Genomic DNA, 13,481 nt, shown 5'->3' on the forward strand with positions numbered 1-13,481 from the left:
CATAAACACCGAGCCGGCGCGATTCGGGTCACAGCAGGCAGGCTCTAATGACTCCAAAGGTCACGCTAACAATCAACGATCACTCACCCATGATTAATGGTTCCTCTCTAATCCTGCACTAATTGTTTCCTCCGACGAATGCGAGATGCGGATAAGGGTAAAAGGCGTTTGATGAATATGTATATATTCCAAGATATATATTCTAATATTATTGCGACTTAAGGCTATGTGGAATTACTCTTTGTACATTCCCAAAAATGTCAATTTTAACACCTTTGACCATTTCGCTGGTAAAGCTCAGAAATGGACATATACTAAAATTGTTGTTGTTGTTGTTATTGTTGCAATAATAATAACAATAATAATAATCATTATTATTATTATTATTATTATTATTATTATTATTATTATTATTATTATTATTATTCTGTTAAAGAGAATGACTTAATCGCAGAATCAAGAGAGTTAATTTCATATATTGTTGTTTCTATTTTTCTTACCATCCGCTTCTCTGGCTCAGCGATGTTTGTGTGTAAATGGCCAATATTCATATTAGAAATTTCCAAAAATTATAAAAATGCTGAAGGTGATCTTTTATTTTATTAAAACAGGAGCTCAGGTCCAGGTCAAGCAGGGGTCGTAGTCAGCATTTTTATAATTTTAAGAAATTCCCAATATGAATATAGGCCAGTTACTCACAAACATCGCTGAGCCAAAGAAGCGGGTTGTAGGGAAAAAAAAAAAAACAATATATAAAATCAAGTCGCTTAATTCTGTCATTCTCTTTAACAAAATTTGACTAAAACTTTTACCAAATTATAATAATAATATTATTATTATTATTTCTTTTTTTTTTCTTTTTTTTTTTGCTCTATCACAGTCCTCCAATTCGACTGGGTGATATTTATAGTGTGGGGTTCCGGGTTGCATCCTGCCTCCTTAGGAGTCCATCACTTTTCTTACTACATGCGCCGTTTCCAGGATCACACTCTTCTGCATGAGTCCTGGAGCTAATTCAGCCTCTAGTTTTTCTAGATTCCTTTTCAGGGATCTTGGGATCGTGCCTAGTGGTCCTATGATTATGGGTACAATTTCCACTGGCATATCCCATATACTTCTTATTTCTATTTTCAGATCTTGATACTTATCCAGTTTTTCCCTCTCTTTCTCTTCAAACTCTGGTGTCCCATGGTATTATTATTATTATTATTATTTTATTATTATTATTATTATTATTATTATTATTATTATTATTATTATTATTATTCAGAAGATGAACCCTACTGTTATGGAATAAGCCCGTAACTTTCAAAGAATGTGGTATCTACTAGAATTTAGATAATCGTGAGAAGAAAGGTTTCTATAGCCAAACTCAACCCTACTCCCAGAAAATAAAAATAAATAACCCAACAATAAAACCCAACCATCAAAAGGATTGGGTTCATGTTTTACGTCAATGCGCTTCGAAGTAAGTCCTGTTTTTTATCACAATTATGAGCGCAAAAATCTTTATGCAACGAGATCAAAAGACCATTAAGAGTAAAGAGCAACTTCCCCAAAGGATGGCGGTCAGAAAATTACTATATAAGAAATTATTGTAAAAAAAATTCACTTGGTGAAAAAAAAATATATCTATAAAATCAAATAAATACATACAACTGAAAAAGCATTTGATAAAAAGTAAGAAATGTTTCATGAAGGAGATATATCTTAGATTTGAGCTCTTGCTAAATCTCACAGATTCAGAATATTATTCAACTTCCATCGGAAATAATAATAATAATAATAATAATAATAATAATAATAATAATAATAATAATAATAATAATAATAAAATAATAATAATAATAATAATAATGCAGAAGAGTGAGATCCTAGAAACGGGGCACATAGTAAGAATAGTGATGGACTCCTAAGGAGGCAGGATGCAACCCGGAACCCCACACTATAAATACCACCCAGTCGAATTGGAGGACTGCGATAGACAAAAAAAAATGATAATAATAATAATAATAATAATAATAATAATAATAATAATAATAATAATAATGGGATAGTTTTACAAATAAAGTACCAAAGTAGAATCGAATACAATACGGTGATATGAGTGTGCGGATATCATGACCCAATCATTTTGTGATTGTGGTATTATAATGATAGTTTTAGGTATATTAATGATAGTGGGCAATTCTCTAGACCTCTTCTCTCTCACGACTGAGTCTGTTGACTGCGTTGGAATCTAAATCAAAATTCTCATTATTAACGACTTAGGCAATGTTATTTCTTAAAATATTCTTAAAAAATAAACATCAAATCAGAGAAATCTATAGGTAGGAATCCGAAACAACACAAACCAAGCTCCAGAGAGAGAGGAGAGAGAGAGAGAGAGAGAGAGAGAGAGAGAGAGAAGAGAGACAGAGAGGGAATTATCTTCGAACAAATGTACCGGCGTTCTAATAAAAGCTCCATTTCTCTTCCGCGCTCGGTATTGTGTCAAGATTACTCGTAAAAGCCTCTCCGTAAAGGTCATTTCGCCATTGGAAAGACAAGGGAGCATCACCTTCATTGCGGTTATGCAAACAAATCCTCTCCCATCTTTACAAATTGTATAATTGCGAGGAGAAAGAAGCCTGACGACTACAGTTTTCCCCAATAGGGAAAACTTCGTTAAGATCTCCAGGTTCTTCTTCAAGTTCCTCAAGTCGTTCAAGTTCAGCGGGATATCTTCACTTTTATAAGTTAAGAGGAGAAGGAGAGGATGGGGGAAGGGGGAGAGTAGGGAAATTGGCAAGTTTAATAAAACACTCATTCGGTTAGATTAAACAGGGGCGAAAATATAACACAATTTTAATTCAAATAATAATAATAATAATAATAATAATGATAATAATAATAATAATAATAATACTTGCGAACTTTGATTAATCCTCGGAGCAGATAATTAGCTAGAAGAGTAACAGGGAAGCTTCACTCAGAGAGAGAGAGAGAGAGAGAAGAGAGAGAGAGAGACGCACGCGCGAGCACATTTTGGCAACCAGCGAATCTCATGTTCGTTGATAACTTTGGACGTTGAGTGTGCACTTGGGCCAAAATATTCATTTTAATGAACAGATGTCTGTTTTGAGTGTATATATATAATATATATATATATATATATATATATATATATATATATGTATGTGTGTGTGTGTGTGTGTGTGTGTGATATATGTGTGTTCAGAAACTAAGTACTAGGAATCTGTGTATATATGTGCAAGCATTGACTATATCTTTTTGAATTTAAGATAAAAAAAATAATGCGGTATCACAGTTATTATTCGGTTAACTCTTGTAAGCATGTGTGTGTTTTGCATATGAATTGCTCCTGTACGAACATCTGAGTCTAGAGGAAATTGCTTGTAGCTGGTTTGAGCAAGAGTACTAGAGCGATGTTCAGGTGCATGTTGGCGAGAGCGAGTACTTCCTTAACCTTTCCGTTTATGCATGCGAGTGCGTATTTCATGAAGCTTTGTTTCTTTGTATGCAATCCGGTAGGTATTGTGTCTTTTTTTTATATAATTTTCTTGACCTTTGTGTACATTTGCATAAGTCCAAATACACTGACTTATGCCTAAGAGCTCACCTGTTTACTTTTAAGTGAAATCCATCATGAGTGCATGAGAACTAATTTCGATAGCTTGTTGAGTTTTAATTGATTCTGTATGTGTACGAGATTTGATTACCTATGTCTGTAGACGTGTATACCTTTTTGTGTGCGTTAGTGTAAATTTTGGTGGGATATTTTGGAATGTTTTTCTTACGTGCAAGAGAGAAAGTATATCGGTGAATTTTAGGATCATGCGTATGGCAACACGTTTGAATCAGAGGAACAGTGACAGACGATATACGGATCCGGCCGAGATACCAGACGAGGAAATCCAACGGGAAAGAAAGAAAACGACCGAGCTGGTAACAACAGAGTCAAAAATAGAAATAAAAACCTCCTTTGGGGCGAGAAGAAAAAGAAATTTTGAACCACCAATAGCCACCATGTTTTTATCAGCAGACGCTTGCGTCGACAGAGGAAAGATGATACGTAATCGCTGTCGGCGAGAGAGAGAGAGAGAGAGAGAGAGAGAGAGAGAGAGAGAGAGAGAGAGAGAGAGTTAAGCCTAAGTATACAATATTTATATGAGACGTTACTTTGTAAAAATAATAATAATAATAATAATAATAATTCAAACAATTTTGTGAGAGAAAGAGATATAAAAATGTTTAAAGTGATGATACTTTAAGAAAACAACACTAAAAGAAGAATAGCATTTCAACCAATTACGAGCGAGTACTCGCGTTTGGGTGCGTATGTGTCCTTAAGAGAGTGCGTTAAAAAAAAAAAAAAGGATTAATAAGACTAGCTTACAACTTAGACAAGAATTGATTCCACGCGCCCGTTGGTCTCTCTGTCTTTCTGGTGGTCTTTGTATCTGAACAGGATATCTTTGAGTGACTTTTTGCTCTCTCTCTCTCTCTCTCTCTCTCTCTCTCTCTCTCTCTCTCTCTCTCTCAAGCATTTGGTTGGAGTGTTGCAATGTCCCTTTTTTTATAATCTTCCTGTTTTAGTCAAATATAACGAGGATTTTCCCCTCTCAAACATTTATTACATAGAAAAACCTTCCGTTCCGTGTGTGTGTGTGTGTGTGTGTGTACCCACCCGCACTCGCTTTATTTTTTTTTTTTTATTAAGTAACCCCATGAACATCCTTACGTCTACCTGTCCCTATGTCTATCCTGTTCCCTTTACATCATACGTGTGTCATGATGACTACCGCTGATAACCCACCACATATATAAAACTACGTATGTCAGCCTTTGGAAAAAATTAAGAATTGACCATTTATTTGCGTTCACTTTTAAACTTTACTTAACTTTGTGAAGGTGCTAAAAACTCCTTTTCAAACTTACATTTATTTCCATTTAATCACTGCTTGTTGCTTGTGCTGTCCCCTGTCAATTTCGTTCGCATTTAGGTCTTCATGGCTTTTGTGCTTTTGCTTTGCGTTTGTCATTCTGTCTAGTCTCTCGACCATCTTCATTGTATTGTCTGCTACAAGCTCGTTGTTTAGTCGCATCTCCCGACATCTCCCTCTCCCTTGTTTATCGGCCTAGTGCCCGACCCGCCGTTTTCCCTTCTCTGTCAATCTGTCCATTACTCGAAAACCTAACAACCTCTGCGGGCGATCACTCATTTCATGAAAGTATATTCTTTGTTATCCTCCATAAGTCCATCCACTTATCTTTACAACGGTCCACCACCTGTTGGACAAATCACGCGTGACCATTTCACCTCCGCTTTCCCAAGATCTCCCAGATTTAAAAAGAAGATTCGGAACGTATCAGCTCGCCAAAGACTCGTTTAATAACCGTTTTATTCCAGGTCACTGACTTCAGTCACGGACGCTGCTCTCTCTCCTCTCTCTCTCTCTTCATCCTCATCTCTCTCTCTCTCTCTCTCTCTCTCTCTCTCTCTCTCTCTCTCTCTCGGGTGCGCAAATACTACGCAAGTACATTAATGTGTATAGCAGTCAACAAAATCTATGATCTTTTTCCTGTGTATTAACACGGAAAATATATTTTTCACTGAAAACTATAAAGACCTCTCTCTCTCTCTCTCTCTCTCTCTCTCTCTCTCTCTCTCTCTCTCTCTCTCTCTCTCTAACATTGAATATGTGCAGTTGTCAAAAAATCTAAAATCTTCAGCTGTTTGTCTGTTTCACTAATACAGACAAAATTACATATTCCACAGATGAATAATCAAGACTCTCTCTCTCTCTCATTCGTTGCAAGAGGTGGCGGGGGTGGGGGGGGGGGGGTTCAGTGTTGATTCCCCAAGGCCGGGAATCCCGGTGCTTCCTTAAGAATCCAATAACGTGTATCCAATTTATGTATAGACATAGTTTTTGTGTAGAACAGCGGCAGTCTATGGATAATAAACTCCGCAATTAGATTATTGTCGTATTCCAACCAGAGGTAAATATCTCGCCATATAGGCCTACAAGACAATTATGTAAGCTTACCCAGGTCGGACTCTCTCTCATATGCCAACACTTTTACGGTATGGATTGCTGAATAGCATCCTTCAAATGAAATATTATTATTATTATTATCGATGACACATTCTCGTGACATAAACGGGAGAGCCGAGATCTTGGTTAGCCCAAAAATGAAATAAGGATGGTACTGAGAAACAAGTAAAAAAAATAAATAAATAAATAAATAAATAAAATTGAATGCCAAAAGCGTCAGTGGGGAAAACCAGTTTCCTGTTTAATTCTACAGATAATTAAATAACTGAATTCCATTTCGTTATCACAGTGGAACCCTCATTTAGCGATAACTAATCTCGTAAAAGCCCACTACTGTAACAGCAACTATCGTACCACTATTGCTGTCTCTACCACTGTTACTGCTAAACTGACGACAAAATGTTATTCTGTTCTTTCAGTAGCGAAGATTACAATAATTTCTTTATCAAGTAGTGCTTGATTTCGACACACCTGGATATATTTACGGCTTCTTGTAGACTCACTAACTGACTTGCTGTTACTTGGCGTCGTAACGACTTGATACATAGGTGCCATCCTTGCATCTATACATCTGCGCCTTCCTAGCATCATATAATGCATTTTGTAATAATTATTAAAGTTTTAAAGCACATTCCTTAAAGACGACATTCTTAATAGTGGACGTATTATGTGGAAAATATGAAAGTGTGGTGAAATACTTAAGAAAACAGTAGCCTGCCATTATGAAAATATTCAGTAAATGTTGGAAGTCAACTTCTTCAACTACCTTTAACATGAAGAGAAGCGGCCTAATCAGAAGAAATGCTGATCGTCGAATCTACAGAACTAAACACATATAACATGAAAAAAAATGCGCCGAAGTTTCTTCGGCGCAATCGAGTTTTCTGTACACCGTATAATCAAAGCCACCGAAAATAGATCTATCTTCCGGTGGTCTCAATATAATGCTGTACGAGCCACGCCCCATGAAACTTTAACCACGGCCCAAATAAAAACTACAGAGGCTAGACGACTGCAATTTTGCGTGTTTGAAGATTGAAAGGTGGATGATCAACATCCCAATTTGCTGTCCTCTAGCCTCAGTGGTTTATAAGATCTGTGTGAGGAAAAAAAAAAAATAGACGGACAGACATAGCCGGTACAATAGTTTTCTTTTCAGAAAACTAAAAAAAGGATCAGACCGCACGAACAGATCCCTCAACAGAGCAACAAATCGTAACAAAGCATAGAGCACCGCATTGAACGAGGAGAAACCACACCGGTGAGGTCTTGACGGGAAAGATACTTTAAGCTACCCTAGGCAGGTGTGGGAAGATAGACCAAGTCCTTGATTCGTAGCTGGGGTATTACTGACCTGAAGCTAATAAAACGTTCATGAAGGAAGAATAGTCTCTAGACTGTTCAAGTGCATCCTGCCTTTGATGTAGTAATTACCATAAACGAAAGGGGTACACCTTCAAGAAGCAGTATTGAATTGAAATGCTGATAAGATATAAGAAACCAGTTTTCACGAAAACATTTGAGTGACCCCATTGTGCTCGAGAAGAAAACAGTTTCTAAACTTTCATGATGACGTAAAAAATATTTGTTGGTTATAGGAGCCTCGTTGAAACTTACTGATGCTTGCCATCAGACTTAAGATTTCCGGCTATTCTGAGACGGGTATTTTTCAGGGTAGTGCACCAAGCGATCTTTTATATTAATTCGCGGTCAGTATACAGTCTGTAAATAACAGTTTCGATGACATATCTTACGTGGATACAGAGAATTATTGTACTTTCTACTTCAGGGTGGGCCGTTGTGAGTTATGTTTTAAGTATTAATCAGCCCTAACAATTAATTATTCACAGGCATATATATAGTACTCCTACCAAGTGAGTGTTCACATCGCTTCCAGGTGTTCTCATCCTCCATACATTGCTATGAATTATTTTTGGGAACATTCCTTTACTAGCTGCATGTTGTGTCTATCACTGTGTCGCCACTTATCCTTCTTTATGAATAGTTTTTTAAAACATTCGACTTCCTTCAGTTCTTGGTTATTTGGTCTACCACTAGATAAGCCCGGCGAACTCTTCAACGTCATTCATTGTCGTCATGAAGTTTATATGACGGGTCCACACTTCCTGCTGCTTTTAGTTGGTGTTAAGCAACGTTGCCCTCGTTTACAAACTCAGACGGTGGTGTTTAGCGTAAGTGTACCTAACCCACTCCTACTCATGTTATACAAACACGAAAGGAACTATAGGCCTACAAAAATGGCTCTTTTGCTGCGGTGATTCTTGCACTTGTGAGCACGACCCCCGCCTAGGGAGACGTCAGCCATTCCCAGGGGAGGCACAAGCCCTAGAAAATAATTAAATTTTCTTATAATATTCGTTATTCTCTCAAAAAGAGTGAGGGACTAATATTCAGAAGCTTATGAAAACATGCAACATTATCGCCTCATGTTAGTTCCTATAGTCTACTATTCTAGTTAACACTCGTTGGGCTTATCGCGTTTTGTAATTATTTACCTCCCTCTTTATCCTTCTCTCTCTCTCTCTCTCTCTCTTTTTCATTTTCCTTTAAATCTGGGAGGGGCGTGGAGGGAAGGGCCAACTCTCGGAGGGGGTGTGGTAATGAAAAGTTTAAGAACCAGGGGCCTTAGCAGATAATACTATATTTACATCGATCCCATCTGCTAGGTATAGACCTATAGTTGCTGAAGCTCTTAACATATTTAGCAAAAATTAGTTCACGGCGAAAATGATGATGGAAGAAGTTACTGTAAGCGAAGTAGTATGCTAATCGTATAATGAAAATGATGATACAGACTAAAGTAACCCTAATTTGGGGTGTTTCGTGTCTAGAATAGTTAAAACACCTGTTCGAGAATGCAAAGCAAATTTATCAGTCCTAAGGGAAGTAGTGGTAGTCAGGAGTGAAAATACGCCGTTTTCCCAATCATATTATGGGCTTTTCGCATAGTCAGGTGAACCTTGGTGCTGCTCAGTACTTCATTGATCACCACTATAAAATAAGACACCGTCAACCAAGCCTGTTACACATCGGAAGAGCAAGTTGTGGCTAGCAACTTCTGGAAAAGTAGCATCTTGAGCACTCCTTTAAGTGTGTGTGTGTGTGTGTGTTGTGTGTGTATGTGGGGTGTGTGTGTGTAATATATATATATAGCTATAATAATTAGTATACTATATATATAATATATATATGTGTGTGTGATGTGGGTGTTGTGTGTTGTGTGCTGTGTGTGTGTGCGTTGTGTGTGAATCAAGCTTTGTCACTGCAAGGAAAGCACTAATGGACTTCACTTTCTATATACCTTTGAACAGCACAAAAGGCCAAAGTACATATTTTTGCAATCACACACCCAGACACACAAACAAGTATGTGCCTAAGAAGTTATGTGCAAAGGCATATCTCCCTGGATCGGGGGAAGCATCCTTTTATCAACGTAAAAATTTTAAAGTAACTCAAAATATGCATTTCCGTTTCTTCCTCTCTTTTTTTTTATTCTTTTTCCGCTTTTCCTCTGAGGGAGTTTGTGCACAAGGGTATCTTTACGACAACCCTTGGCTCTTGCATTAGCTTATGGAATTCTCAAAAGAAATAACCTTTGCCTTTTTCCAAAGGCAAGAAGATGCACTCACTCTCCCCCCCCTGGCCCCCATCTCTCTCTCTCTCTCTCTCTCTCATTCTCCTTCCATCTCTCTCTCTCTCTCTCTCTCTCTCTCTCTCTCTCTCGTAACAACATTTCCATGTATGTTTAAAGGTTCAGTGTTCAAAAGGGATATTATTTCTTTACATTTGACCTATGAATATTTCGTCCTGCATACGTTGCAGGCAAAATGTTTTCGTTAATGTCTGAGGTGAACTGATTTCTTTGGATTCGTAAGAATTTAATGTTTAATAAATTTAATTGTTTTTTACTTATGTATAGGCCGACGGGATGGAGCATAAGATTTCCTTTCCTCTTCCCAAAAGCAGAAAGGACGAGAGGATGAAAACAGTAGGGGATTTTACATTGTGCAACAATAAATGTGACTCACTGTCATGAGTTTGCAATATTTTCTAATATTTATGCGGTTATAAAGCGAAACATAACTATTTTCAGTTATATTCAGGAACAAATACTGGAGTTCAATGCGTACGAAAAAATATTTTTAATATCACCTCTAGGTATTGCCAGATCTGTTTCTATCTAAGCCAAAAATATCTCAATTAAATAAAATATTCAAAAGAGGCTTTATTAATACAAACATCCTTTTTTTTCGACATTTTCAACAGGAAACTGTATAAAGTTTTTTTAAAGTCTCTTTGAAAAATTATAAAGTTCATGGTATTCCGAATGACATTCAAAGGGAATCATCAATTTGTGTGTTTCCTGCGCGCACGATTCGAAACGAGCGCTGCTTCGTCTAGAAACAACGTTGAGCAGTGACTTAAACCACCGTGAGGTATTGGGAACTGGATATTAAACATTATTTGTGGCTTAATATTTGTGAAAAGATAAACAGACGTCACGAGTATATTTCACAAAAATTAGTGATCAGCCAAGCGTTGCAAACTTACATATATCAGCTGTCATGGTGATGAGTTCATACCGATACCCGGACCAAGGCAAGGGATTCAAGATGAATCACCTGAGTCGACCAGGGACTGTGAACCATGGCCCATGATTTACAGGTTGTCAACCAAGGACAGTTAAATATTTAGTACCCCTGTAAATATATCTAGGTTACTTGAGGAAATTTCTTTTCATTTATTGAATGCCTGGGGTATTCTGAGCAAACTTCATTACAGTTTACGTCAAGATATGGTTTAAAGCGATCGAAAGAAAATTTAACTTAACAGTTGTGACATAAGAGGCTGCATTTTAGAGCAAATAACTGACACCGATGAATAATTAGGTTATTGGTAGACTACCTTTACAAGAAAGTTAATACAAAACCTATCAATTCAGAGACGAAGGATGGTCAAATAAGCCCGTGTGACGTCATTGTCTGGTCGACCTGTCTTAAGCTGCCCATTCACTTTGAGCAGGCTTTCGAGGTTTGGACAGAGTGGGCGGGGTTACGCTATGCCCCAAGTGTCAATTGGCAGCGTTTCTCGCTGGTTCTGGCCTCATCATCCGAGCTGTGCAGTTAGGCTGTTTGGTGGGGCCTAAATAGGTCATTCACATTACGTCCCGACCCTTTACGATCAGGACTGCTAGTTTGCGCATGAATGGAGTTTACTTTTGCCAGTCCTTCGGGAATGTAGTTCATTCAGTAGGCGAATTCCGCATTAGAAACTTGTTAACAGACATTACAGATGGTTGATATTTGGATTGACAAGTCTTTTTGGACAGACTTTATTCATTTATATAAAGATAACGAATGCTTGTGGAATATTCAGTTCCTATGCTATCGTGACAGGACACAAAAAAAGGAAAGCATACGAATTGCTTGTAGACAAAATGAAACAAAAAATCCCTGATACAACCAAGCAAATGGTCGTGAAAAGGATAAGCAATATGAGAACTAATCTCATTTAGAATATTTTCTTGAAAACCCGGTTTCACTTGCGCAATAAATATACATCAATTTGTCTATTAAAAATTTTAAAAAATTACTACAGTTGTTTACCTTCATGAAATCCATCCTAGGTGAAATCCATATAGCATCACATGTCTCTGGTATGATGTTGCCAGGACGCTGTGGTGATATAGCTACGCTGTATTTACGATCTGTTGCCAAATACCTAACTGTGGCAACAAGTTTCTCATAAGGCGTTATGGCCTTTCTCATACAAGTAACCTTCTTGATGAACGGTGTCACCTTTTGTAATAAGTAAAATGGCACTTTATCCATCCACGTGTAATTGTACCAGTCTACGGGGTCGCATTTCATTTCCTCTAATAAACTGACATGGGAAAAATGTTCCCTTTCTAATAGCCATTTCTTAACTCAATCTTTCATTTTCTGCATTTACCGTTTTCTTTAACATACGCAACAGCAAAAAGCACTGGGAGCAACTAAGGTCACTCAGCGCTGAAGCGGAAATTGTCAGTAAAAGATTTGAAAGGTGTTACAGGAGGAAAACCTCGCAGTTGCACTATGAAACAATTGTTAGAAGAGGGTGGACAGGAAGATGGAAGAAAGAGAATATGAACGGAGGTACAGTAAAAGGAATGAAAGTAGTTGCAGCTAGGGGCCGAAGGAACGCTGCAAAGAACCTTAAGTAATGCGTACATTGCACCGAATGAGGTGCACTGACGGCACTACCCCCCTACGGAGCTGATCGATTCTAAGTAAAGGCATTGAATTCGACGATCTTATCTACAGCAGAGTTAATAATATCGACCTATATCTCTCTTGATATCCAGGTGCTCTAAGTCATGTCTATCGTTGTTTCTGAACCCGGTATCAATTGGCTTCCTTCCCGGGACGAAACACTTAACGGTTATAATTCCCCTTGGGTGTAAGTAAATCATATGGTGTGAATCGGATATCAAAGATATCACTTGTGGCTTAAACCTGGGAATTATATATATATCCTTAAATCCACGGTATTTAGATAAGTGAAACAGGGACTTGGAACAAGTACTTTTGTAGTATATCCTACATTTTCAAGTTCCTGAACTTGAAATTATAGAATACACTACGAAAATACTTGTTCCAAGTCCCTGTTTCACTTATTTTTCCTTTCTACCGTGGATTTAAGGATATTCTTAAGTACTACGTGTTCCTTCGTGCTACATTGGATGGATATATAGATATTATATATAGATATATATAAATATTATAAATATATACATATATAGATATATATATAATTATAATATATATATACACATGTATGTAGTATATATATATATATATATATTATCAAATAAATTTTAATATAATTATATATCTATCTAATATATAATATATATATATATATCAAATATATATATATTAATCTATTTATTTGTAAATTGCATGATTAGGTTATAAAGGAAGACCACCTGATCGCGCATCCAATCAGACTGCGCATTGCAGGAGAATTTTGAGTTTCCCACGAATAAGGCAATGACGTAACTAGTATGCCTAGCCCTAGACCTTAAGTTTCGCAAAAATAAATAAATAAATAAATTTTAAAAAGTGTTCAACATAACGATTTTTACAAAGCTTCTAACTTGTAAAAAGCTGGCGAGATATGGCTCGAATTTACGCAAAACTGTTCTTATCACGACATCATGAAATTCCCAGAATCTCGCCTTTTACGTCGTATCGCTTTTCCTCATCTAACCTCGCGGCCGGGGAATTGACCTCTCATTCCCCCCAAGAAGTAATGAGACGAGACATCACTTGAAGAAAGGCTCATCAGAAACAAGTGACATCGAAAAGTTGAACCTGGACTCACGGACTTCTTTGTTATTTATATTATGAAAAA

This window comes from Macrobrachium nipponense, chromosome 4 (assembly GCF_015104395.2).
Source record: "Macrobrachium nipponense isolate FS-2020 chromosome 4, ASM1510439v2, whole genome shotgun sequence".
Lineage (NCBI taxonomy): Eukaryota > Metazoa > Arthropoda > Malacostraca > Decapoda > Palaemonidae > Macrobrachium > Macrobrachium nipponense.